At 32.2% G+C, this 25,200-nt stretch overlaps 1 pseudogene; it reads right to left on the reverse strand.

Moving 5' to 3' along the window:
- Nucleotides 1-2,187: 2,187 nt before the first annotated feature.
- LOC149540392 (putative E3 ubiquitin-protein ligase BAH1-like) overlaps nucleotides 2,188-25,200 on the reverse strand; it is a 28,746-nt pseudogene continuing 5,733 nt past the window's right edge.

Consider the following 25,200-nt stretch of genomic DNA (forward strand, 5'->3'; position numbering starts at 1 on the left):
TTCTTCAGTTGCAAACATCATTCTGAATCACATACTAAGTAAAACTTGTGTACTATAGATTGCTTTTTTGTGCTTGGCAAAAGGAATGACAAACTCTGATGGGCTTGCCCTGTTCAGAGTAGTAGTAAAACAAAGATCTAAAATTCACTTTCTCAAGAAATTAAATACCACCAACATCTTATCTAAATAGAAGAAAATCAAAGTAGCTTGGGATTATAGAAAACCATAAATGGGATATGGTTACAAGAAGCAAGATTTTTTGTAGCTAAGACTCCAATATGCATATTATCACTAGATATGATGGAGGATTCTATAGCTACTTGCTGCCTATTTGCATGCTTATACCAAAAAGAGTTTGTGATTTCTCATCCCTATTATTTAGGAAGTGTGAATGTCACATATGATTAGTCATAGAAAGAAAAAGTAATTTAAGAACTCATTAAATTTCAAGGACACGTTATTTTTCACTAATCAAACATTAGGAAGTGTGGATGTGATGCATGATCAATCATGGAAAGAAAATTTAATTTAAGAACTCATCAAATTCAAAGGATTCATCATTTTGTACTAATCCAAGTAAACAAAAAAATAAGCAACCTCATCAACAATCATGTCTTTAGATAGTTATAATTACTTGATTGGGTATAGAACTAATTAACTAGTCTATAAAGGTCATTAAAGACTGAGTTACAAATAGAGTGGAATGTATTTTGGAGTAGGATTAATTGAAGAGTGAATACAAAGTTTATTAATTGTGTTATTTTTATGCTCTAATAGTTTCATAGTGTCTTGGAATCTATTTATTTAGCTTCAATTTTGATGGTTGAATATTTTATGGTGTTTACTTCTAAATACATCGATCTCTCCATCTCTTGGCTTTTGAATCATATGTTCAAACCCATTAACAATAGAGATATTAGTATTTAAGTTGATTGCCAAAAACACTATTAAGGGTAACCAAAGAGTTTAGAAATGTAGTTTCCTTCATGTTTAACATATAAATAAGCCCCATCATGGACAAGTATAATGGATGGAAATGTATAGTACCTATCATGTTCATTGTAGGAGCAACATGCAAATACAGACACATAGTATGAAGATATAATTGGACTATGACAGGCACAATGAAGGGTTTACCATCACAAGTTGGTTGTGGACATTGTTCATTGTAGAGAGTGATCAATGGACATGAATACCTAAAGAATGGTGCAAGGAATGTGGATATAGACATGTGAAGAATTGGAAGAGATTACATCAACCAAGTAGATGAGTTGATGCAAAGGAGTTGCAAACTGGGAGTACGCTGGTATAATAGAGTATAGTAACTGGTAAGTTGGGTTTGTTTTATTGCATAGAAGGTTGTGATTAAGTATTTGATAGAGGAAGAGTGAAGAGAAAATATTTGGAGATTGTAAAGGAGTTTAGCATGCTTTGGATTCATAGGTCATAGTTATATGGGTTTTCTTTGTGACTATAAAAAAGTAATGGGTTGGTAACTATCATATGGGACAACAATAAGACAAGTTTTCTTGGGCTTGAGTTTAGGAATAAGGTGTAAAGGGTCTAAAATGTCTTTGTATGAGGAAAGAATATGTAGACAAGTAGTCAACTATAGAATTGGTCAAGATTGGGAGAAGGAAGTAAATAATGGCTTCATGATTTTAACGAAGGAGCAAGATAGAAGTTCTATTCATTCATAATGAAAACACATGGCTCATTTCCTTAGATGATGAAAAGTGTAGGTGTTGCTACATAGTTCTTTAGAAATTTCTCTATCCTGTGCTAGAGAAGGAAACTCATTCTTTATGACCGAGTTCAACACCATATGACCAAGGTATTAGAAGGGACTTACTTGACTTTCACACCAAATTTTAGCAAGCTCTAATAATGATTTTTATTATCACTAACTTTTCCATTTACAAATACCATACTGACAATAATTTATTGCAAATATCAAAATTCTAAGGATTCTCAATTTAATGCTACATATGATGTCCAAATCACACATTTTAAGTCACCACAAATACAAATTTAGTCTAGAGTAAATAAATCTAAATTTCACAATATATAATCATCATTTTTGATTTCTACACCTACCCTCAAATTCTCCATATCAAAATTTTATAAAGAGATCTTCTTTCTAATATGAAAGATATTTATTTATTTATCTAGTAGTTGGGCCTTAATTTACCTAGTACATACACAATTGTTGTAGAAAATATGTCCACATCCCAGAGCAATTGGCTCAAATGAAATGCCCTACAAGATAATCTCAATATAACTCTATATTAATATTAATTTAGAATTATAAAAGGGCCCAATAAATAGGGCATAACTTAAACAATAGATGAAAACCCAAAATAGAAGATTTCTAAGACTTACCAGGCAAATAGGACAATTGAGATTGAAATTCAGATTTGTTGATTGCAATAGTTTACACATAATACTAGGTCCATGAACAAAAATGGTAAATTCAATATTATATGTAGATCCTTACCATGCTTCACTTGCATAGTTCTTGCCTTGTAAGGTGTAGTTGATTTGGAAGGCACATGGTTCTATCAACCATGGGGATTTTAGCAGTTCTAGTTATTTTGTATGTAATCTAGAATTAAATATTGGAGTGTAGGTAAAAATATGGACCTATATAGCATTGAGAAAATGTAAGCATGTGGAATCAAATAATATAATACAAAAACAATAATATATGATTAAATAAACTACTAGCAATTGAAAATATATGACTAATTTTGATCATGTGACCAATAGTGGTTTATTGCTAGACATTTATCTCACAACCAAATTTATGACTAAACTATTATAATAATTTATTTTTTAGTTTATTTAGTGGTTAATTTAATAATTTATAAGGTAGTTTATTTGATAGTTTATTTGGTGGTTTATTTGATCGTTAATTTGGCAGTTTATTTGGAAAGTTATTTGGTAGTCTATTTGGTAGCTTATTTGATAGTTTATTTGGTAGTTAATTTTTTTGTTGATTTGATAGTTAAATTGGTCCTATCATAATTTAGTTATATTAGGGCATAGTGGAATCGAACCACTATTCTCCTCCTTGTGAAGAAGGTGCTCTTCCATTGAGCTAGTACCCTTTTTAAGAATAATGCAAAAACATATCAAAGTTGTAAAGAGATTAAAGTACGAAAAATAGGCTGAAATTTTTTTTGTGAAATCTAATCTCCATATGATTCTTTTGGGTAATATTAATAATAGTACTTGCACAAACAAAGTTTTGGAATTCTTTAGAAAATTTGAGAGGGGGGGGGGGGGGTGTGAATCATTTATCCAAGGTCCAGATGTACAAATAACAAATTTCAATACTTATTAGACCCATACCCAAAAAATCTTGTCATGCATGCATGCATTAGATCATACAATACTTAAGCTTTGTAGGTTACTATCCTAGGTCAAAATAACTTTGCAGAAATATAAACATGAAACATAAAAAATTCAATAACACATTTGACACAAGGATTTTATGTGGATACCCTATTTGGGAAAAACCACCAATAACATGCTACTATTTCTCACTCTTCTAAAGTGATGCCATGTGAAAGGACAACCTTGTTAAAGTTTACAATACACACTATTAAATGTGATATGGTTAAAATATTTCAATCACCCTGATAGGAGTGAGCCTTGTTAGAGGACTTTAGACCATTTCATTAGAATGTCACCTAGTTAAAGGATTTACCAATGACTATTGGGTCAACCTTAATCCAAAGGATTTACACTAGATCGATACAATAATTAGAAAGTAACAATAAGGCTTGATCAGATAAAAAATTACAACTCACTTGTAGATTATAGATCTCTATTTTAGTCCTCCATTATGCTTGGAATTCACACACTTTAGCTTTGATAGCTAGTTTACCCTTCAAGTATTCATACTCTTAATCCTTCTTGCTTTTCATGCCAACAACAGTCACTTTTGTTTGGCCACTAAATGAGACAATACCCTAGACTCCTTGTCTTCCTTAAGTTCTCACACATAACAACCTTTTCTTCTAACCAACTATCTGTATAAATAGAGAGTTAAGATCTTTTGTCACTTAACCACAATCATCCATTTTAGGGTTAGGTAGGATACAATGAATCTATCCACTTTTCAAATTGGTTCTTCTATAAACTTCCTCTACAATATTCCTTGAATCTACCTCAAAATAGTTTACCTTGAAGTCTGTGCCACCAGTTCATCATAGTTATCTTCTACACACTTCACAAAATTCAAGAAAACTAACTAGTCAACTCAAATTTGTCAAATCTTTGATTTAACATATTTATTGGCACTTGACATCAATATGTTATCACTCGAATTCTATACTATTCTTTCACTTAGCCAACACTAGTTCACTCGACAAACACTAAAGTTAACTGATGCTCAACATCAACTAAAATTTACTCAGCATATATTGATAATCACTTGACTTGTATTATTTAACATATTTGCTCAAGACCTCTTATTTTTCACTCGACTTACACTAATTTTTTCTCGACTTGCACTAATTTATGGGCAAGGCTCGACATACATTGTTCATACTTGATCTTCTTCTAGTCTTAACTTGAGTAATCTTTCATTTCAAACTTTAAGTAGATAAATAATACACTATAATATTGATGTCTTACTTGGTTTTAGTGCTTCTTTTACATACCAAATAACTCAAACTTTCTCTAGGTGCTATTGTTATCCCCTCTTTTCAAATCCTCTTCATCAATCAACTAAATGATAGATTTTAGACCAAAAAGAAATTGTCTCACTAGCAGGTAGTAGGTTTGACATCATTAACAAAATAATGATTGTTCCATTATAGGTTCTTCACTTCAAAGCAATATTATACCAACAATCTCCCTCTTTCGCATTGATGGAAAACCAATACCAACAACAATATAAAAAAGAAAACAATTTTTTGAAATTTCTCCCTCTATCAGTGTAGTATATGTCCTTCCTCTATGTAGGGTAATGTGAGCTTTTTCAAGTTCCTCTATCGCTTCTTCTCCTTCTAACTTATGGCTCCCTCTTGTAGAATATCACTCCATCTTTATGATATTTAGGTGTATCCATCTCTGTCTGCTCTATTCTTATATCTCCCGCTTACTAGGTAGATGTATATTTCTTTTCCCTTAGGCATATATCTCCCTCTTTGACAATAATCCAAAAGACTTGACATCTCTGTATGTAGATATAATAAATTTTAGATTCTCCCTCTATCACCTTTGATGTGACTAAAAATCTTCTAATTCATCTTCTTCACTACTTTAGGCAGCTCTTAAAGTAATATCCATCGCATCAAGTTGTAATATACAATATTCAATTCAGTTGATGTAGGGCACTACTTATGCTTCTTAAGTAGCTTTGGATCGGGCTACCACCCCTAGTTTACCTCTTAGATACTCATGAGCATCCTTAGGTAAAGATTTTGTGAAGATATCAACTATCTACTCTTTTGTATTCATATATTCCATCCTCACTTCTTTGTCTTGAACTAATTCTCTCAAGTAACGATACTAGATTGCAATGTACTTAGTCTTTGTGTGCATCACATGGTTCTTTGATATATTTATATCACTTGTATTATCACAATAAAGTACCAAAAGTTTAGTGATTTCCTCCTACATACCTTTGAGTATTTGTTTGATCCATACAATATTTGTACAATTTACTATAGCACCCACATATTCAACTTCAATAATAGATTGATATATGGAATTTTGTTTCTTACTATTCCATGTGACCAACCTCTTTCCTAAGAAAAATGCTCCACTATTTGTAATCTTTCTATCATCAATGTTTCCATCCCAATCAACATTGTGTAGGCTCTCAACTCAATTTTTTCATTTTTCTTGTAGTATAGACCATAGTCTTATGTTCCTTTCAGATATCTCATAAATCTATTTACAATAATCAAATGATTCTCCTTAAGATTAGTAGAGAATATTGCAAAAATCCCAATAGATAATTCAATTTCAAGTCTGTTATGCACTACATATTGCAATTCGCCAATCATAGACCTATATAATATTTGATTGACATCAGTTGAATAATCATTCTTTTACAACTTGTGTCCTATCACCATAGGCATGCTAACTAGTTTGAAATATTCCAATCCAAAAGTTTTCAATATTTCATTCACATACTTAGATTGAGTGATGTATATACCATACTTCATTTGATATACTTGCAAACTAATAATGAACTTGATCTCTCCAAACGTAGACATCTCAAATTATTTCTTCATTTCATTTGCAAATGCCATACATAAAGTATCTTGACCTCCAAATATGATATCATCAACAAAAAAATTAGCTATTAAAATACCTTTACCTCCTTTTGTCTTCAAGTAAAAATTGTTGTTCTCATCACTCTTCTCAAAACCAATCTTCACAAGATAATTGTGAAGCCTTTGTTAGAATTAAAACTCAAATAGAAATAACAATGACATGCAAATATAAACAATTTCAAAAAATAATAGATCACAAAAAATAACACAAGACACCAAGATTTAACATGGTTCACCCAATCCCTAGGCTACATCCACCAAATAGCAAGTTTGATATTATTACAATCCAATGATTACAACCTAATTATAATCCATAATCCCTTATAACTCAATACTACCTCAAGAACCAATTTTGGCATCACTCAGTCACTCAAATATTTCCTAAACGTAAGCCCTTTTATACAAGTATTTTTGTTGCTTTAGTGTTACAACATATTGAGCATAAATTGGCAAATATTAGCCCAAACTTTAATGGAAAATTGACAAATAGTACCCAAAAAAAATTCAGGCCGATGCCCTGAACCCCAAAGAATTTATGAAGTATGTATAGTACTTCCCTGATTAGTCACCACAAACTAACAATCTCCCACTTGAGAACTAATCAGACTCCACACTAGAAAAAAATCTCCCAATTGGAGACTGATACTATAGCAATACTGCTACCACATGGGGCTCCCACTGGATCAAACCACCCTGGACTTTACTACACTTTTATTCTTGTTCAGTCTAGAAGACCAACCAAAGCTGAAGAGGAATTTAACTTCTCCCATGTCTCTACCTTTGTAAACATATCTGTGAGATTTTCATTTATATGTATCTTATCCAACTTTAACTATCCATCATCCAAAATTGACCAAATGAAATGGTACCACAACTGAATGTGTTTAGTCTTTGAATATAGAGCTAAATTCTTTGCAAGATGAATGGCACTTTGACTATATGTAAACAAATAATTATCCCTCTAAGGGTGTTCCAATTCTTCCAAGAAGAATTGAATCCATATCATCTCCTTAGCTTCTTTTGTAGTAGCAACATACTTTGCCTCTGTAGTGAATAAAGCATTAACCTTTGGTAACCTAGAAACCCAGCTCATAGCTACCCCACCAACAGTAAAGACATAACCTATAGTAATCCACTTGGTATCAATATCTCATGCCAAATCTAGGTCAACATATCCCCGTAAGTCAGTAGTAGAGCCCCCAAAGTGTAAACACTTATTGGATGTTCCTCTCAAATATTTGAGAATCTATTTTACTACATTCCAATGTTCAATTCTTGGATGACTCATATACCTACTAACAACTCCCATTGCATGTGCAATATCTAGCCTTGTACATAACATAAAATACATCAAGCTTCCTATAGCTAAAGCATAGGGTACCTTGGACATCTTATACTCCTCTTCTTGTGTTTTAAGACACATCTCCTTAGTCAACTTTAAATGACTAGGTAAAGGTGTACTGACAGCTTTAGCATTCTCCATAGAGAAATGTTGCAACACCTTCTCAACATAATCAGCCTGAGATACTGTCAATTTCCTATTCTTCCTATTTTTTCAAATCTTCATACCAAGGATTTTTTTTTTTGCCCCCAAATCCATCATAGTAAATGCATGTGCTAACTGGCATTTTAGCCCCTTAATATGATCCATGTTAGACCTAGCAACAAGCATATCATCAACATATAAACATAAAATAATGTAGCTATCATCATCCAACCTCTTAAAATAAACACAATGATCTGAATGATACCTATTGTATCCATGCTTATGCATAAAACTATCACATTTTAGATACCATTGCTGAGGTTCTTGCTTTAAGCCATATAAACTTTTCTTCAATCTACACACTAAGTTCTCCTTATCTTTGACCTCAAATCCCCATGGCTAAGCCATATATATCTCTTCATCCAAATCACCATGAAGGAAGGTTGTTTTAACATCAAGATACTCTAAATGCAAATCTTTAGTAGCCACAATACTTAAAACATTGTGAATAGAAGTCATCTTAACAATAGGAGAAAATATCTCATCAAGATCAATGTTATTTTTCTATGCAAATCCTTTTACCACTAACTCAGGTTTAAAACTTTTCTTACCTCCATCCTCTTCTTTTAACCTATAAACACACATATTCTATAAAGCTCTTTTACTTGTAGGAAACTTGCATAAATCCCATGTCTTATTTTTAGCAAAGAGTCCATTTTATCATTCATTGCAGACTCCCACTGAATCTTAGTATCCACCTACACATATTCATCATAACCTTTAGGTTCACCAGCATCAGTAAGTAAAATAGAATACAAAGAGGGAGAAAATATTTTTGGAGGTCTAATTTTCCTTGTTAATTATCTAACATTCATTGGTGTGTGTGGTATTTATTGTTGCGATTATTGCACATCATGAGGAATGGTTGGAGCATCATCTTTTGGAGTATCATCTAGCACTACATAATCACTTTCTTTCTTCTCATGTTGTTGCAATAGATCTTTGTACAATACTTTCTTATTGAATATGACATCCCTGCTTCTTACAATTTTATGATTTTCAAAATCCCAAAGCCTATAGCCAAATTCATTAATGCCATATCCAATAAATACACATTTCTTTGACTTAGCTTCCAACTTGGTTCTATTTTTAGAATCTATGTGAGTAAATGCTTCACAACCAAAGATTTTAAGAAAAGAATAACTCGCTTTCTTACTAGTCCATGCTTCCTCTAGAATACCACAATCCAAAGGAGTAGAGGGACCTCTATTAATCAAATATACAGTAGTATTGAGAGCCTCTACCCACAAGTGTAAGGGCAACCCAACATGCAACCTCATGCTTCCTGCATGCTCCATTATAGTCCTGTTCATGCATTCAACCACTCCATTTTCCTATGGAGTCCTTGGAACAATTTTCTATATATGAATACTATTAGTGGAGCAATAATCTTCAAATTCATGACTACAATACTCACCACCATTATCATATCTAAGACATTTTAATTTCTTATCAGTGTCATTTTCAACCAAGCATTTCCATTTCTTAAAAGTTTGAAATACATCATATTTCTTTCTAAGTAAATAAATTCATACCTTTCTAGTTGTATCATCAATAAATATAACATAATAATGAGAGCATCCAAGGGAAGATACCTGAGTCGGTCCCCATACATCGATATGCAAAAGCTCTAATTTCTCTTTTTTGTTTTCCTTCCTAATCTTCACAAAACACTCTCTCTTTTGTTTTCCATATGCACAAATTTCACATAAATTCATATTAACACATTTTAGACCTAGTAAAACATTCTTTGAATGAAGTACTTTCATACCTTTCTCACTCATGTGCCCAAGTTTGTTGTGCCACAGTGTTGTATCATAATTTATAGTAGCTATTTGTTATCCCTGCTCAACTACAACAACTATTCTTAAACATTCATTTTTTTCTGAAACAATCAAAGTAGAAGAAACAATATGACCTATACAAAGATATAAGGTGCCTACTTTCACACCTTTTGCTACTACAAGGGAACCTTTTGAAACCTTCCAATTTTTATCATTAAAAGTAAGTACACAACCCTCATCACTGAGTTGCCCTACTAAAATTAAATTTCTACTCAGCCTTGGAACATGTCTTACCTCATGTAGTAGCCAATGATTCTCATTCTGTAACTTAATCTTAACTTTTCCCTTTCCAACAATCTGACAGAGTTCATTTTCTCCCAAACAAATAAGCCCAAAATCCCCTCAGACATAATCAATGAAATAACCTCTATGAGGTGTAGCATGAAATGAAGCACCAGAATCTAAAACCCATGAATCATCAACACTTTCTAAAGATAGAAGAAAAGCATCCTCTTTGGATTTTTTACTTACCACATTTTCCTCCTTGTCTCCATCTGGTTTATCTCCATCATTTTTCTTTTGTGTCCAACAATCTTTCTTTTTATACCCTGGTTTCCCATAGTACTAGCAGTCATTCGATCCTCTCGATTCAGACCTCCTCCCCTTTGACTTTCCTCTTAATTTTCCATAATTTTCAAAATTACTTCCTCTCTCAGTCATTCTACCTTGACTTTGTGTGTTCAAAGCACTTCCTGATGTAGATCCACCTAAGGTTTTCCTATGAGTTTCTTCACTCAAAATAACACCTATCACATCATCATATTTTAGGGTACTAGATCCAAGAATAGAATTACTCACAACCATTACCAAGCCTTTTCATCTTTTAGGCAAAGAAAAAAATCAAGGGAGCCATAATTTCTTCATCAAAATTGATACCTATAGAATATAACTAACTAGTAATAGTATCAAACTCATTTAAATGATCTACAATAGATCCACCTTCTACCATTTTCATATTAAATAAACACTTCATGAGAAATACCTTGTTTCAAGTGGAGGGCTTTTCATATAGTTTCGCTAGGGTTTGCATCAACTATTCTATTGTCTTTGTTTTTGTAATATTAAATGCCATTGATGGTGCTAGGCACAATCAAATGCTTCCAAGTGCATTTCTATCTAAAAGATCCTAGTCATTATTTGACATAGATCCCTGATTCTTGGTTTTTCCTTCCAAAGGCTTCCATAAATTCTTCTAATAAAGATAGTCTTCCATTTCCATCTTCCATGACTGAAAGTTCTACCCATTAAACCTATCGACCCTCAGCTTACCCTCATCTGCCATCATCCCACTACTATGAGACTCCCACTCAACTATGAGACTTTCCCATAGAGCATAACTAAAAAACAACTAGGCTCTAATACAACTTGTTAGGATTAAACCTCATATAGAAATAACAATTACATGCAAATATAAACAATATTAGAAAATAATAGGTCATAGAAAAGCACACAAGACACCAAGATTTAATGTGGTTCACCCAATCCCTAGGCTATGTCCACCAAACAACAAGTTTGATATTATTATGATCTAGTGATTACAACCTGATTACAATACATAATCCCTTATAGCTCAATACCACCGCAAGAACCAATTTTTGCATCACTCACTCACTGAAACAATCCCTAACCCTAAGCCCTTTTATACAAGTATTTTTGCCACTTTAAGGTTACATTATGTTGGCCATAAATTGGTGAATATTAGCCCAAACTTTAGTGATGAATTGGCAGATAGTACCCCAAAAAAAATTCACCACAAAGAATTTATGAAATATGTACAGTACATCCCTAATCAGTCACCACAAACTTACAACCTTCATACCATGCTCTTGGGGCTTACTTTAAACCATATAAAGCTTTGTGTAGTCTACATACCATGTTCTTGTTATTAGCATCAACAAATCCTTCTAGTTGTTTTATGTAAACATCTTCTTCTAATATGTCATTCAGAAATGTTGACTTCACATCCATTTGATAAACTTTGAAACCTTTGTGTGTAGAGTAAAAAAATAGAGTTCTTACTCCTTCCAATCTTGCAATAGGGGAAAATGTCCCCATAGTTTATTCCTTCTTCTTGTGCATACCCTTTGCAAACTAATCTTGCCTTATTCCTTGTGAATTCACCATTTTAATCTAACTTATTTCTATACACCACTTGGTTCCAATCACATTCTTGTCCTCTAGTTTGGGAAGTAGAGTCCATGTCTTGTTCTTCTCAATCTACTCAATCTCTTCTTTCATGAATTTACTCAAATCTCATTTTCTAAGGCATCTTTCACTATCTTAAGCTCATGCATGCTCAACAAACATGTATCACATCTTAGCCTATTCCTTGTCATTGGTCTAGCATCTTTATCTCCAATAACTTTGCAACATGAACTATTTAGTTGTGACACCCTCAATAGAATATAGTTAAGTCCTTCAACATAATAAGCATTGTCACACATGATCTTTTTGTGAATTTGATAGATCCTTTTCCTTTTATTAGATAGGGTGCATCATTACCAAACCTTACATTGTTTCCATCATAATAATTCAGGGTAATGAAGTTACTTTTATCTCTAGTCATGTGATGTGAACACCCACTATTAATGATCCATATGTCATTCCTGTTCACATAAGACACTAGTACAGTTGCCTCATCCTCATGAGAATCATCTTTCATTGCAACATACACCACTTCATCATCGTTGGTTTCCTCTTTTGCAATATAGCAAGACTTCTTTTCTATCCTTGTCTCTTTTAATTCTGTATTTGTCTCCACTTCTATTGTTCTTCTTCTCTAGACATCTAGCAGTAATATGGCCAACCACATTTCAATTAAAACACGTGATAGGTAACTTACCTTTGAATTTTTCTTTGCCTCCATGAAATCACCTTGCTAGTAGTGCTTCAATTTGTTCTACATCCTCCTCATTTTTATCGCTATTACTATAAACATATTTAACCTTATTCTTCTTCTCTTTAGGTTCCTTTAATGACAATTTAGCTTTGAAAGAAGATTTAATGTTCTCAGATTTGAAATTATCAAAATTAGAGAATTCAAAGGCATTGAGCCTACCTATCAAGCCTTCAAGAGTCAGATTAGAACCTGGTATACATCTTAATTCATGTATGGTAGAAACTCTAATAGCATATATGGGAAAAAAATGTTCTCAATATATTTCTTAATACAGTCTCATCATCAATCTTACCATTAGCTCCTTTTATAGCATTAACAACATCTTTTATTCTAGAGCAATATTGAGCAATGTTCTCACCTTCTTGCATCCTCATGTTATCAAAATTGCCTCTAAGACTTTTAGATTTGGCTCTCAAAATATTTGTGTCTCCTCCATAAATAATGTGAAGAGAATCCCACATCTTCTTTGCACTATTACAACCCTTAATGTCATCAAACTCAGAATAACTTAGGGCAGAGGAAATCTCCAACATTCCATGATTGTGTTCTTTCTTCTTCTTTAGATCCTCAATAGTTAGGGCTCTAGTAAGATTAACATGCTCAATGGTGATGGTAGATTATGCATGATATCCAAGACCTCCTAGGTGTAGCTTCATCAAACTTTTCCATGTAGGGAAGTTCTCCTTGTTAAGCTTGGGTACCTCTCTTTTAGGCATCTTTTGCTTCTAGTACCTTTAAACTAGTCCTCTTAAGCACTATGGTTCTCTGATGCCAATTGTTGGAATTTTGGGGGGGTGAATAAGTTCTCTAAGGTCCAGATGTAAAAATAAAAAAATTCAATGCTTAGTAGACCCATATCCATTTAACCTTGTCCTACATGCATCCATTATATCATAAAATACTTAAGCTTTGTAAGTTATTGTCCTAGGTCAAAATAACTTTGGAGAAATATAAACATGAAACATAACAGATTCAATAACACATTTAACACAAGGATTTTATGTGAAAACCCAATTTGGGAAAAATGACTAGTAAATGCTACTAATTCTCACTCTTCTAAAGTGATGCCATATGAAAAGCCAACCCTATTAAAGGTTACAATACACACTTTTAATTGTGACTTGATTAAAAGATTTCAATCACCCTATTAGGAGTGAGCCTTGTTAGAGGACTTTAGACCATTCCATTAGAATGTCACCCAGTTAAAGGATTTGCAAATGAGTGTTAGGTCTACCCTAAGGGTTTACCCTAGACTGATACAATGATTAGAAAGTAATAGTAAGGCTTGATCTGATAACAAATTACAACTCACTTGTAGATTATAGATCTTTGTTCCAATCCTCCATTCTGCTTGGCATTCACACACTTCAACTCTTATAGCTTGTTCACCCTTCAAGAATTCATACTCTTAAACCTTCTTGATTTGCATGCCAATTACAATCACTTTTGTTTGGCCATTAAATGAAGCAATACCCTAGAGCCTTTGTCTTCCTTAGGTTCTCACACATGACAACCTTTTGTTTTGACCAGCTATCTTTATAAATAGAGAATTAAGATCTTTTGTCACTTAACTACAATCATCCATTTCAGGGTTAGGTAGGATACAACAAATCTACCCACTTTTCTATTTGGTTCCTTTAGAAACTTCTTTTACAATTTTCCTTGAATTCATCTCAAAATGGTTTGCCTTGAATTTTGTGCCACCAGCTCATCATAGTTATCTTCCACACACTTCACATAATTCAAGAAAACAAAATAGTTGGCTTTGATTTGTCAAATCTTCAATTTAACATATTCATTGGCACTCGACATCAATATGTTGTCACTTGGCTTCTATATTATTCTTTCACTCAGCCAACACTAGTTCACTTGAAAAATAATAAAGTTTACTAATGCTTGGCATCAACTAAACTTTACTCAGCATATACTGATAATCACTCAATTTGCACCATTTGATACCTCTTGTTTTTCATGTGGCTTCCACTGATTTCTGCTCAACTTGCACAGAATGCTTGGCAAGGCTTGATAGACACTTCTCATACTTGATCTTCTTCCAGTGTTAACTTGATTAATCTTTCATTTCATACTTTAAGTAGATAAACAATACACTATAGTAGCAATGTCTTACTTGGTCTTAGTGGTTCTTTTACATACCAAATAACTTAACCTTTCTCTAGGTGCTATTGTTGTCTCCTCTTTTCAAATCCTCTTCATCAATCAACTAAATGATAGATTTTAGACCAAAAAGCATTTTTTTCACCATCAGGTAGCAAGTTTGACATTATTGATAAAATAATAATTGTTCCATTATAGGTTCTTCAGTTCAAAACAATCTTATATCAACACAAAGTGCAATGATTAAGCTATTGATAGCAACATATGTTGTATACTTGTTTTGAAATTGTTAAAAATAAATTTTTGTGGTCATTTTGAAAAGGGTAGCTTATACTTCAAATTAAAATAATATGTTACTACTGTTGAAGATAAATCTACTAACATATCATCCAAAAAATATAATCCATCTTTAGCACCTATAGCTAGACTCATTTCCATGTTGTTTCTATGGCTTGAAGTTTGGTAAGAACTAAAATTCTTTCACGTCATGTTATGAGTTTTGTTGTGACAAGTACAACCCATCAAAATAAAGTTTAAATGTTTAGTTATACATAATAAGAGGAAAATATTGAAAGGAGCAACAAACTATGCTTGTATAATGAATAATGCTTACATAATGTTGTGACAATGTGTACAAAGTGACACATAACCATTTTAATATGTATATTAGAGTACCAAAATAAGTATGTTCCCTTGTACTAAAAATACCTATACCACACACTCATAAAAAATGTAAAAGAAATGAAATGTATCAACTAAAACATAAAAAAATTGCTTCAAATCATTTAATGTCAAAAGATTCATATTAGAGACAAGAAATATTTACATTGGCTCACAAGATAAGTCAAATAATATACACTATCATCAGTCTTATTTCTTGACTTCCATTCCAACCATTTTTTAAAGAATATACACCATTTTATTTTCCTTTGCACCATTTTTTGGTTTTCCCTAATAGATATTGATCAAGTTCCTCAAGAAATTGCAAATACATTTACATAAGTTAATTGTACTTTATTTATCTTATTTAGCAATAACTTTCAACTACATAATTCTACTTCTAGCTATAGATATTGCCAAATAGATGAGATAATAATCTTTGATAAGGTGAACCAAAATGACCAAACATTGCATTTGGAATGCATGTATATAGAGTAATATGATGAAGGAAAACATATTGAATACAGATTAATAATACCTTGAGGTTTGTGCTGACTTTGACCATTTTCTTTGTGATAGTATGCTTGTAAGGCATCTAAACATATAGATAAAATGTGATAGTCCATAACATGATTAATCAAAAACATTTTCAATCTATAAACTCTATAGGTAATAAGTAGGACCTAGTTTGAAGAAGATTCCAAAAAATCTCATAGACAACCCAAATTGTTTTCATGGAACCCCTCACTTAAAAATTATATAAAATCTTTTTGTAGCCTTCTTTAAAACAAAGGTAAGAGGTATGATTGTCATGTTTCATAATTTATTTATGAGCTAGTGCACTATTACTTTTGAGATTTAATGAAAAGACAATTGCAGGGTTAAGAGGTTGATAGGATTTACTCTCTTTTGAGTAATATGCCATTGTAGATTATTATATTTAGAATTAATCAGTTTGACAAGATTTGTCAAGTTTACTTTTTAAAGTGTCTAGGGCTTAATTTTCTACATGCAGAGTCTACATATAATTGTCTAAAAAATTATTTTTGAGTGCAACACTTACATGTTTCCTAATGTAATACATAAGCCCAAATTAAGATGTTTGACAAAACAAGGATCTTCATGGTGCATTCCTTTTTTCATAATTTAATTTCTTTTATCCAAGCTCCAAACTTTTAAAAATTATGGATGTTGAGGCCATAGAGTAGTAACCATCTCTAATTGTATAGCAATATAATGGATGTTAGTTGAAAAATAACTACTCTCACGTATGTCCTTAATCTATCAATGGTTACTATTAAAAAGTTTAAAACTACTAAAAAAAGGTAGAATTTAAACTGAAAAAGAAGTATTATACACACAAATTGAATATACTTTATTTGTGATGTTGTGCTTTTTTTTGCTAGCAAGTCAATGATGCAATTATGTTGGAAAGTATTACCTAATTTGGTAGGTTTAGCTTTAGTTTGATATAACAAAATACTTCACTTAGTCCCTTTCAATAATTATGAAATCATTAAATAGTTATAGTTATGTGTATATAGCCTATTCAAAGGCACCTTTGGAATCAATGATATATTAAGTCATTTATGCTTATATTTAGTGTTAGCATTTTCGAAGTGCATTGGACATCATTGCACTTGTTTGTTTCTCTTTGTAGATATGAAAAAGGAGAAATATATTGTTAAGTAGGAAAGGAAAAATATGCAATATTTAGGAGAGAAACATGAGGGTTTGAATCTTTTGAGGAGCCAATGAATAGGTACAAGTAGTTGATCAATATGAGATGAGATTAGGCGACATAAAGAGAGGCTTCAATAGTTGGCATTGTGTAGAGGAGTCACTTGGGTATATTCAAAATCATTCATTGTGACATGCATTTTTTCAGTCATGTAGAAGACTTCATACAAGCAAAACAAGGTGTAAGTATATATTATTGGTTGGCCACCACAAATTCCAAAACTGCCACATTATATAAATGTGGACTATCATCTAGGCTACAATAGAAGCATAGTGTTTTTGTAGCTGTTGAGGTCATGAGTTCTATAGTATGCAAGGCAGTTTCATGCTAGGCCTTTCATGATTATAAATTTATCTATTTACTTTTAGTTTAAAAGTAAGATGTCAATTTTGTTTGAGTTAGCTTATAGATGTAAAATACATCAACCAATCATGTCATAATGGGGTAAAACATAAAGATTTAAAGTGAATATATGGGAGGTTTCTACTAGAGAGTTTTGAATTAAATATTTATTTTTATATTGCTCACTGATATATTGAAACAAGTAGGAAAAAATCTCTATAAAGCTAAAGAATATCCAATGAAAACAAAAACATTTTTTATAATCTTATAAATAAAATGGCGATGACAAAAACAAAGTAAAAAGAAGGCTCTTCATAATAAAATTTAGAAAGAAAGGTACAATATTTAAAGCAAAAATCACCATTTGTCAAATGCATTATTTCAAACTTGTTGTAGGGTCTTGAGGAAAAAAATTATGTACATAAGTAGTTAGCATAACATCTACAACAAAAGTTACAACCTTAAGAATATCCCATGCCAATAATAGAAACTTGCAAATTTTGTCCCCTCCTACATTTCTTGAAGAGATTCTTAGACTACTTCTCCCAAATCCCATAGTAGTAAGTGGGGGTACTCCCTTACCTTATTTCCCATACATCATATTCAAAATTCTATCAATATTTTGATGCATGGGATTGCTAGGAACAACCCGTGAAAGAGTTGAGTATATGCAATACAATCTTGATGCTTACAATTCCAAACTTTTAATTTTGGAAATAAGTCTAGAAACAATGGCTTTGAAAAATATGAAGTTTCTCCAAGGGTTTGTTCCTTTGGGTAATTTATGCTTTGTGTAAAATTAGAGCCTAAGTACAAGGATTCTTTAACTTGATAGTGTTTATCATCTTGGGTCAGTCTGTTGCTATGCAAAAATCAAAGGTATTCAAGAGAAAGTTTTGTACCAACTAGAGCTACTTTTCTAAATAAAAAATGTGTGTGAGGGCACCCATGGAACTTCCATAACCTAACAGAAAAAAAAAATTTAAAAAATTGAGAATATTGCGTAAACTAAAACTTCTTCCCCTTTGGTTGACACGTGGTGTAGTAGACGAACTAGATCCAAATGTCTAACAAATTGGAATTAGTGCAACTACTACATATAGAACCTACAAAGAAAATATTTCTATGTAAGATGGTAAGCATTTTAGAGAATCGAGAACCAAACTAGCCATGAAAATGATACTTTCAAAGAGTAATTAAACAATCTGGAACAAAAAAAATCGTAATGTAGTAGCAAGTGTATTGGTTTACTTGAATTTATAATTCCATACAATGAAAGAATGTGAACATTACTGTGAGTGGTTACTACTCTAGGGACAACATTAAGAAATGGTACATATTCTAGTAAATGACTTCCATATCTATGATATTCATAAGAATAATAGTTGAAAGAAGATTCACTATAAAGCGAACTACTTGCTCTTGTAAAAAAAAGTCAATTATGTGAAACTAAAAGAGAGAATTACCAAAATAACTCGTCTCTTTTCATCACTTATTATTTATTTTATAACCTCTTTAGAAAAAAATGACCATCAAGATTGTTAATAAAGCAAGTCATGTGGTTATAATGAGTAACTTGTATGTATGTAGATTCTACACATTTATTTCTCTAGCTCTTTGAAGTGTTGATTGGGATCCACATAAAGTTCAATGTCTTTATCCTAAAAAAATATATTTACTAGAAAAGGAAATTATAAAAAAAGTTGCACAGATAAAACTAGCTACATTATAAGGCGGTCTTCTCACAAAACAATATTATGGTTGCTAGGAAACATAAAAATACTTTGAAGTGGGAATTTTAATAAGAGCATCTTATAGTGAAATGGATAAGAAAGTGCCTTCTATAAAAGAAGTCCATGGGGAATCTTGAAAAGCTGTCAAATGAGATAATAGACTTGTTGATCATTCAACATAGCCTGGACATAAATATGACAAGGAATCTATTAATTTCCTAGAAATTCAAGCTTCAACAATTAAGTGCCACGTGTTCTCCCCTACAACCAAAATAAATGAATTTTAGAGTTTCAATGTTGATATGTTTTGTTAAATCATCTACTAAATGATCTAATTTCTCAGGATTGCTTAGGTACTTAATCCACCATCTATGTACTTAATCCACCATCTATTTTTAATTTTTGTGATGATAAATGAGCTTCTAATACTTGTAGGTGTTGACATGCATCAATCCACTGTATAGTCCTAGAAGATTTGAAAAATGGTATTTAATATCTTAAAGAGTTTTTTGGTTAAATTTTTTATAGAGATTATACATAAATAAAAATTGAAAACATAAACTTGGGTTACAAATTAGGACTAAAATGCTAAATCCACCATAAGTAAATCACTTTAAATAACTCAAATCAATTAGTTAAATTTTAGCTAGCTAATTAATCAATATTTTGTAATCACTCATGTTATGTTTTGTAATGAGAATTGACCATAATGTTCTCCCATTGCACAATTTCAATAAATATACTTGTACTAGTTACCATTCATACATGTGAAGGAAGTCATGGTCAAACTTAAAGACTTGATCATTGACCTAGAAATATGTACAATGATCTTGCCCAATGTAAGTAAACCCTGACATTCTATTACATCTTAAAACACAAATGACTATACACTACTTGATACAAATAAAAGGTTAGTTTCTAATATAAGGAGAGGAGACCTCATCTCCATATTGTAATCACTCTTTTATGAATAATAAGATTTTCTATGTCATATTAGATTACAAGAATTAAAAATCCAATTTTTGGGGGGACCAAGCAAGGTTTTTAAAATTCTTTCTAGATGGTTTTTCTAGGGCGTGATTTTCTATATGAATTTTTTTCCTACCCTGTTACGTCCTCTTAGAGTGGTCCACTAAGTGAATTTTTTTGTATGGGGATCCATTTATAGGAGACCTAATTCTAGAATGATGTTACCACAGTCCATATATTGAGAACTAGAATTATAACCTCCTAATTTCTCTGAGAGTGGTAGGATTGTACCAAATAATTTGAGAGCTAGTTCAATTAATTGGTTGTTACTTGCTAGGAGTGTGTACAAATTTTATGACTTCAAAATTTCTTTCCCATCTCAACAAAAACCACAAAGGAGATATCTAAAACTTCTATTTCATGTTGGGATTCTTCTTGAAAAGTTATTTATATAAAAAAGTTACCAAATTGTGGAGTTTGTAAAGAAAAAAAATGGCCACTCTAAGTTACAAGAATTACAGAATAGCTAAGTGATAGCTTCATGAAGTCTATTAATGCACTTAACAAAAATTCATTCCAATTGTAAAGAAAAATGAGGGATTAGATTGTTGGAAGACATAGAGGAGAGTAATGAAGCATTTTTTTTTGAAAGAAAGTGATCCAAAATAAATTGTAGAGATATTTCCTAGGTATTCTGATGTGATCAAAGAATTATGATATCCTTGGAGGCCTTATAAAGGTTGAAAACCCATAAGGTTTTAAAACTACTAATAACATAATGGAGAGGAGCATGCAATTCTTCATATTTCTAGAGTTTTCCCACATTGGGTTCCTCTTGAGTAGTAAGTTGTGCTTATATATCTTGTATTGTTATGTTTGAATCATTTAGTTCATATTTAATTTTCTTGCATCAAATTCACTACTTTACAACATCTAGAGGAGCATAGAAATTGATTGGATATATAAGCACAAGTACAATGTTTGTTCCTAATAGTATTTAGGAGTTGAATTCATATCATAGGAAGTTATAGAAGAGCACCATTTTTTGCATTAGCATTTTAAGAAATTATAAGAAGAATTATTCAAGTGTTAGAATATTTTTAAGGGTTGATGATATGCAAGATATCTTTAGTATGCATCAACTATGTGTAAAATTAAAAGGTGAGTAGCTTGTTTAGTTTGGTTTAGTTTCACAACATTTCAAAGTCTTAGAGATGGTAAAGTTTGAGTAGGGTCTTAGAGCATGTGTGTCATCCCCTTATACAAAAATCAAGATCTTTTATGAGCCTTGATTTGAAAATTCATAATGATGAGAAAAAAGAGCCAAGTGTTGTTTTGATTTTGCATTGAAAAGATTACAAATTTCATGCAACACTTAGATAAAGCTCAACTAATAGAAATGAACTAACTTTTGAGAGTTCTAATTTGTAAGATGTTAAAATCTTATATATGATTAAAAGGAGATATTTAATCAAGAAAAAATGGTGAAACCAAAGGTGCAACATAAACATGAGCTTGGAGATAGAACATCAAGTGGTTGAACTAGAAATACTAAGTGTACTGCTTCACTTGCATTGACAAGAAACCTCCCAATTAATTCATTTTGAGATGCAATTTCCTTCTACAATTGTCAATGCCATTACCAAACTTTCTTAGTAAGGTTTACTCACCACCTTGAGGAGAAGGTTGTTGAAGTACTAAAAAATTTCCACGCTCTTTATTTGCTAATTGATGCACCTCCCTATTCCACCCTATACCTTCTAATGATGCTTGTGCTCTAGGTATGTTTTTGGGTATAAAACAACTATGTGGTGTGTCTATTTTCTTTACTTGAAGTAGATGAAATAGATGTCGAGGTGATGTAGGAGCATCTTTGGTTACACTATTGTCCTACATGTTTTTAGTTTTCCTAGTTTCTGTCGAGTTGTAATGTCTTACATTGCTGAGTTCTAGTGGGTTATGAGTGTTTAGTGGATGTTGAGCTTCCTAGTTGATGTTAAGTTCATATTTTCTATCAAGTGTTCTTTGGTTGCTAAGCATCCTTTGAATGTCAAGTTTGTGTGGTTGGTGAGTTTGTCTGGATGTCAAGTTTGTGTGGATGTCAAGTTTTTTTGGGTGTCAAATGTCAGTATTCTATGGAGCCTTCATTTTTTGAGTTGTCTATGTGCAGACTCCTATTGAGGTCAACCTTTGCATTTAATTTAGTGTTAGATATCCATTGTGAGCCAACTTGTGGCTTAGCCTAGCATTTAATATGAGAGTTTATTTAGTTGTATTTGCAATAGGCTGGCTTGTGGTTGTGCATGTATTAATTAGACCTTGGTTAGAGTCTTTAGGATAGAACAAAGAGAGTAGGAGTAGAATACAAAATTGGATCATTGAAGATTGTAATTGAATTGATACATGCTCATAACCTATAAGGCCTTACAATTGGGCATGTAATAGATCCTTGAATGCATATATGAATGAAGGCATTTTCTTCCTCTATCTCCCATGTTGTTTGTTTTGTTATTTTTGCTATGTTGACTCTATATAGGTGGTTTGAATAGCTAGGTGTACCTTTGGCCCTAGTTCTTTGTCCCTCCCTGTGTCAAGTGGTATCAAAGTGGAGGTTAATCCTTGTAGAGATTGGATTCTATAGAACCCTATGTGAATTTGGGTAGTGGGGTAGCAAATCTCAAGATTTGACCTATAACTTGCAGAGGGTTACAATCTTACAAGAACCTAATTCATAAAGAACACAATATTGGATACATTGAGACAAATCGTAGCCAGATTAGATGTTGTAGAGATAGCCCAGAGGAGAGGAGCACTCTTGATGATGTAAGTGATAATGAAGCAGTAATAGATAACCCTAATCCAAAACTTGAAGAAGATCAACATGAATTAAGGTTATTGATAGTATTATCTAGGGAAAATTAAAAGCCTACTATAGAAGTTGTTCCTTATGATGGAAATTGGACACTAATGTTGTGTTGGATTGGATCTTTGAAATGGAGAAGTTCTTTGAGTATGAAAACACTCTTGATTATAGAATGGTGAAAATTGTAGTTACAAGGTTGAAAGGACATGCCTCATTGTGGTGTGATCATTTGCATACTAATAGACAAAGGAGAGGAAAGGAGAAGATTAGAACTTGGTTGAAGATCTTGAATAAGGTAAAGAAAAAATTCATTCCTTTTGATTACCAAGTTAGCTTGTTGAGAAAGATGCAAAATTTAAGACAAAGAGACATGACTATGAAGGAGTATACTGAGGAATTCTATAGATTGGACATCAGATCTAAACATGTGGATGATGATGTTGAGAAAATTGCAAGGTATCTAAATGGATTGAGATTTGGAATTCAAGATGAAATAAGTTTTTTGAAATTGGAAAGTGTAGAGGAAGCATACCAATATGCCTTGAAAGTTGAGATCTTGACAAAAAGAATGAACAAAGACAAAGAGGTAGAGGTGGTAGGTTCTAGAGAGGTAGGGGGAGATCTTATGGAGAATGTGGTAGATCTGATAGTTTTGTACAAGATAAAGGGAAATCTAAATGGAAAAGTGATGACAAAAACAAGACTGAGTGGAAAGGTGGTAATTCTTATCGAGGAGGTACTGGTTCTTATTGAGGTAGAGGTAATTCTTATTTTAGAGGTGATTTTCATGGTAATTTTTTCAGATGTGGTAAAAAAGGGCATAGATCCTTTGAGTGTAGATATTTGAAAGTGGGCAAGCTAATAGAAATGTTGTGATTCAAGGAGACACTGAGGGTTCAGCTAGTGGACCTGAGGCTAGAGAGAATCTGATGGTGAGAAGAACCTTATGTAATAAGGTAATTGACAAGGAACTTTTCCTAAGGAGAAGTCTTCTCAAAGCTAGATGTAAGATGGCTAGGAAATGTTGCAAGGTAATCATTGATAGTAGAAGTTCTACAAATTTGGCATCAAAAGAGTTGGTTACAAAGTTGTAGTAGCAGAGGTTGAAGCATCCTAAACCTTATCATGTTTCATGGATCAAGGATGAGCATAAGATATTGGTAAGTGAGCAATGCCTTGTGAAGTTAAAGATTGGAGATAATTTTGATGAAGTTTTGTGTGATATTATGCCTATGGATTTTTGTCATATTTTGTTGGGTACACCTTGGCAATATGATAAATATGCTATACATGATGGAAGATTGAATCAATATACTCTTTGGGTGAATGGGAAGAAGAAAATATTGTTTCCTTTAATGATTAAAAGAATAGATGAGGTTAATTGTACTACTGTGAGAATTTTAATGGTTAATGGGAAAGAATTTTCTAGTTTTCTAAATAAAGCATCATATATTTTAACACCTACACATAATGAAGTGCTTAATAGACAAGTACATGAGTTATTGTAGAAAGGTTTGATTAGAGAAAGTTTGAGTCTATGTGTTGTACCTGTTAACACCTAAAAAGAATAGAGAATGGATATTGTGTACTAATTCCAGAGCTATTAACAATATCACAGTGAAATATAGGTTTCCTATGCTAAGGATGGATGACATAATTGATTTTTTGAGTGGAGAAAAGTATTTTACTAAGATTGATTTAAAAAGTGGCTATCATCATATAAAAATCAGAGAAGGTGATGAGTGGAAGACTGCTCTTAAGACAAAAGATGGTTTGTATGAATGGTTGGTTATGGCTTTTGGTTTGACTAATGCACCTAGTATTTTCATGAGGTTAATGAATGACATTCTAAAAATATTCTTGGGTAAGTTTGTGATTGTTAATTTGGATGATATTTTGATAATTAGTAAGACTAAGGAAGAACATCTTGAGCGTGTTAGACAAGTATTGTAGAGATTGAAAGAGGAGAAGTTGATGATTAATCTAAAAAAGTGTTCTTTTATGTAAGAAGAGATTGTGTATTCGGGATTTGTGATTTTAGCTGATAGTTTGAAGATGGATCCTGAAAAGGTAAAGGCAATTTTGGAATGGTCTACACCTAAGAATGTGGGTGAGGTTAGATCATTTTATGGTTTGGCTAGTTTTTATAGAAATTTTATAAGGAATTTTAGTTCTTTTTGTAATGCTATGAC

The sequence above is a fragment of the Cupressus sempervirens genome, chromosome 9, assembly GCF_028749045.1.
Source record: "Cupressus sempervirens isolate cs-2001-9-10 chromosome 9, ASM2874904v1, whole genome shotgun sequence".
NCBI classification, from domain to species: domain Eukaryota; kingdom Viridiplantae; phylum Streptophyta; class Pinopsida; order Cupressales; family Cupressaceae; genus Cupressus; species Cupressus sempervirens.